Genomic DNA, 5,353 nt, shown 5'->3' with positions numbered 1-5,353 from the left:
GTAAACCCAAGGAAGAGTCACCATGAGTCAGATCTGACTCAACGGAAGTGAGTTTGGTTTTGGTTCGGAGTAGTCTCTCTCCTGAATTATAAGTAGTAAAAGAACATTTGGAAAATTTTCCACATCATCTGTAATAAAATTATTTTAATTTTGAATAAGAGTAAAATGTTTTTCCATTATTTTTATTTTCATTTCTGGGGAAAAAAAAAATCTCAAACCTGTAGTCTTAAGTCCCTTTGCTCCACCTCTTCCCACAGTCATCTATTTTCCTTGGCCTTTGACCTAGCTTTATGGCTTCAGCCTGAAATGTGTACAAGACAGATCTTTTACAAGTAAGTTCAACAGATCTTTATTGAACACCTAGTACATGCCATCAGTAGGAGAGAGAGACAAAAACAAGTATGTAGGCAAATAAAAAAATTACAACTTGTAATAAATACTAAAGAAAACGGGGGAAGATGGAGAATAATTGAGGGAGACATTGAAATAGGATGGGCAGTGAAGGCCTCAATGGAGTATCTGCTATTATAACTGAAAACTAAAGGAAGAGAAGGATCTAGCCTTAGGAAGAAGAGTATAAGAAAATATTCCAGGTACAGGGAACAAAGCAAAGTCTTTGAAGCAGAGAAGAACTTGGTATGTACAGGAAATGAAAATTGATACCAATGGAGCACAGTGGGACCAGATATGTTGGGAACAGGCAGAGGTTGATCAGGCAAATGAAGATTATGTAGGACATATACATAGTTTAGTTGTATTCCAAGGGATTTTTTTTTTCCTAATCAGGGTTTTCTAGAGAAACAAAACCAGTGATCTGTCTCTCTCACATCTCTCCTATAGAGCCAAAACAAAACCAAACTCACTGCCATTGAGTCAATCTCTACTCATAGTGACCCCTCCTTGGGTTTCCGAGGCAGTATCTCTACGGAAGTAGATTGCTCATATATACATATATGTATATGACAGAGTTATTTTGAGAAATGGGTTCACACAATTATGAGGTCCTAGCAAGTCGAAAAGGAGCTCTGGTGGCATAGTGCCCAAGGCATTTGACTGCTAACCAGAAGGCTGGTGGTTCAAATCTACCAGCCACACCATGGAAGGAAGATTGGGCAATCTACTTCCGTAAAAATTTACTGCCTTAGAAACCCAAAGGGGGTCGCAACAAGTTGCAATCAACCTGATGGCAGTGAGTTTGGTATTTTTTTTTTTTTAACAAGTCCAAAATCCATAGGTCAGGTGACAGGAAGAGTAGAGACTAAGAGAGTTCTGACAAAATGTCTGTCTATTGTCTGGAGGCAGAACACACCCTCAAACTCATTTTTTCCTCTTAAGTTCTTCAATTTCAACATAAATTGAGGCCTACTTACATTATGAAAGGTAACCTGCTTTGTTGTTGTTGTTATGTGCCGTCGAGTCGGCCCCGACTCATAGTGACCCCTCCTTGGGTTTCCCAGGCAGTATCACTACAGAAGTAGATTGCCCCATCTTCCTTCCGAGGAGTGGCTGGTGGGTTTGAACCGCCAGCCTTCTGGTTAGCAGTCAAGTGCCTTAGCCACTATGCTACCAGAGCTCCTAAGGTCAACTGACTCATACGTAATTGCTTCATAACAGTAAGGAAATTAGTGTTTGACTAAACAACTATATGCTATAGCCTGGCCAAGTTAACATATAAAATTAACCATCACAGGTTTTAAGCCAGGAAAAGCCAGGGAGTGATCATGTTTGCTTTCTTTCTTTCTTTCTTCTTCTTCTTTTTTTTTTTTTAAAAAAAAAAGGATTACTAAACTGGATTTGTTGTTGTTAGGTACCACTGAGTCAGTTCTACCTTGTAGAGACCCTGTGTATAACAGAACAAAACACTGCCTAGTACTGCACCAGCCTCACAATCCTTGCTATGCTTGAGCCCATTGCAGCTACTGTGAAACCCATCTCGTTGAAAGGTTTCCCTTTCTTTGTTGACCCTCTACTTTATTAAGCATGATATCCTTCTCCAGGGACTGGTCCCTTCTGACAACATGACCAAAGTAGGTGAGACAGTCTGGCCATTCTCACTTCCAAGGAGCATTGTGGCTATACTTCATCCAGTACCGATTTGTTCTTCTTCTGGCAGTCCGTGATATTTTCAGTATTCTTTAACAGCACCACAATTCAAAGGCATCAACTCTTCTTTAGTTTTCCTTATTCATTATTCAGCTTTCACATGTACATAATGCGGTTGAAAATACCAAGGCTTGGGGCAGGCACAATGAGTTTTCAAAGTGACATCTTTGCTTCTGTTTAAACACTTTAAAGAGGTCTTTTGCAGGAGATTTGCCCAGTACAATTTTATGTGTGATTTGCTGACTGCTGCTTCCATGAAAGTTAACTGTGGATCCAAGTAAAATGAAATCCCTGACAACTTCAGTCTTTTCTCTGTTTATCTTGATGTTGCTTATTGGTCCATTTGTGAGGATTTTTCTTTTATGTTTTTTCTCCATACTGAAGACTGTAGTCTCTGATATTCATCAGTAAATGCTTCAAATCATCTTCACTTTCAGCAAGTAAGGTTGTGTCGTCTGCATGGTGAACATTGTTAATATGTCTTCCTACAATCCAGATCCCACATTCTGCTTTATGTAGTCCAGCTTCTTAGATTATTTGTTCAGCATACAGATTGAATATGCTGAAAGGATACAGCTTTGATGTACATCCTTCCTGATTTTAAAGCATGCAGTATCCGCTTTTTCTGTTTGAGTGACAGCCTCTTAGTCTAAGTACAAGTTCCTCATGAGAATAATTAAGTGTTCCAGAATGCCCCTTTTTCACAATGTTATTCATAATTTGTTATGATCCATACAGTCAAATGCCTTTGCATAATCAATAAACACAGGTAGAAATCTTTCTGGTATTCTTTGCTTTCAGCCAAGATCCATCTGATATCAACAATGATATCCCTCATTCCATGTCCTCTTCTGAATCCAGCTTGCATTTCTGGAAGTTCTCTGTCAATGTACTGCTGCAAACATTTTTTAATTATCTTCAGCAAGATTTTACTTGTATGTGATATTAATGATACTGATAATTTCCACATTCTGTGAGATCACCTTTCTTTGGAATGAGTACAAATATGGATCTCTTCCAGTCAATTGGCCAGGTAGCTGTCTTCCAAACTTCTTGGCAAAAATGAGTAAGCACCTCCAGCGCTGCATCCATTTGTTAAAACATTTCAATGGCTATTTCACCAATTCCTGGAGCCTTGTTTTTCATCAATTCCTTCCATGCAGCTCGGACTTCTTCCTTAAATACCATTGGTCTTTGATCATATGCTACCTCATGATAGTTGGACATCAACCAAATCTTTTTGGCACAGTGACTCTGTCTATTGCTTCCGTTTTCTTTTGATGATTTCTGCATCATTTATTATTTTGCCCGTGTTGTTGTTGTTGTTTAGTGCTGTCGAGTTGGCTCTAATTCATAGCGACCCTATGTACAACAAAACGAAACACAGCCCGGTCCTGTGCTAGCCTCACAATGTTTGCTAAACCTAAGCCCATCACTGCAGCCATTGTGTCAATCCATCTTGTTGAGGGCCTTCCCCTATTTGTTGACCCTCCACTTTACCAAGCATGATATCTACCAGGGAATGATCCCTTCTGACAACATGACCAAAGTAGGTGAGACGAAGTCTGGCCATTCTCATTTCCAAGGAGCGTTCTGGCTGCACTTCTTCCAGGACAGATTTGTTAGTTCTTCTGGCAGTCCATGGTATTTTCAGTATTCTTCCCAAACACCACAACTCAAAAGTATCAATTCGTCTTCGGTCTTCCTTATTCATTGTCTAGCTTTCACATGTATATGAGGCTACTGAAAATACCACTTAGGTGCACCTTAGTCTTCAAAGAGACGTCTTTGCTCTTCAGCACTTTAAAAAGGTCTTTTGCAGCAGATTTGCCCAGTGCAATATGTCATATGATGTCTTGACTGCTGCTTTCATTGGTGTTGATTGTAGAGCCAAGTAATATGAAATCCTTGACAACTTCAGTCTATTCTCCATTTATCGTGATGCTGCTTATAGGTCCAGTTGTGAGGATTTTCGTTTTCTTTATGTTGAGATGTAATCCATACTGCAGACTGTAGTCTTCAATCTTTATCAGTAAATGCTTCAAGTCATCTTCACTTTCAGCAAGCAAAATTGTGTCATCTGCATATCACAGGTTATTAATGAGTTTTCTTCCAATCCTGATGCCATACTCTTCTTTTTATAGTCTGGTTTCTTGGATTATTTGCTCAGCATACGGACTAAATAAGATTGTTTGCTCAGCACACAGACTAAATAAGTATGGTGAAAGGATACAACCCTGACACACTTCCTTCCTAATTTTAAACCATGCACAATCCTCTTATTCTGTTCGAATGACAGCCTCCTGGTCCATGTACAGGTTCCTCATGAGCACAATCAAGTGTTCTGGAATGCCCATTCTTCTCAAGATTATCCATAATTTGTTATGATAAACTATATCAAATGCTTTTGCATAGTCAGTAAAACATAAGTAAACATCTTTCTGGTATTCTTTGCTTTCAGCCAAGATCCATCCAACACGAGCAATGACATCTCTTCTGAATACAGCTTGCATTTCTGGAAGTTCACTGTCAATATGCTGCAATCATTTTGGAATTATCTTCAGCAAGATTTTACTTGTATGTGATATTAATGATATTGTTTGATAATTTCCATATTCTGTGGGATCACCTTTCTTTGGAATGGGTCAATTGGCCAGGTAGCTGTCTTCCAAATTTCTTGGCATAGATGAGTAAGTGCCTCCAGCACAGCATCAGTTTGTTGAAGCATCTCAATGGGTATTCCATCAATTCCTGGAGCCGTGCTCTTCTCCAGTTCCTTCAGTGCTGCTTCAACTTCTTCCTTCAATACCATTGGTTCTTGATCATATGCTGCCTCCTGAAATGGATGAACACCAACCAATTATTTTTGGTACAGTGACTCTGTGTATTCCTTCCATCTTCTTCTGATGTTTCCTGCATCATTCAATATTTTGCCCATAGTATCTCTCAATATTGCAACTCAAGGCTTGAATTTTTCCTGGAGTTCTTTTAGCTGAGCATGTTCTTCCCTTTTGGTTTTCTAACTCCAGATATGCACATTTCATTATCATAATTGACTTTGTCTTCTTGAGCTGCTCTTTGAAATCTTCTGTTCATCTCTTTTATCTTGTCATTTCTTCCATTTGTTTTATCTACTCTCTGTTCAAGGACAAGTTTCAGAGTCTCCTCTGACATCCATTTTGGTCTTTTCTTCCTTTCCTGTCTTTTAAATGACATTTTGCTTTCTTCATGGATGATGTTCTTGATGCAT

This window comes from Orycteropus afer, unplaced genomic scaffold (genome assembly GCF_000298275.1).
Source record: "Orycteropus afer afer isolate SDZICR_OR568_19922 unplaced genomic scaffold, OryAfe1.0 scaffold00070, whole genome shotgun sequence".
In the NCBI taxonomy this organism is placed as follows: Eukaryota; Metazoa; Chordata; class Mammalia; order Tubulidentata; family Orycteropodidae; genus Orycteropus; species Orycteropus afer.
Note: the sequence above shows the minus strand (reverse complement) of the source record.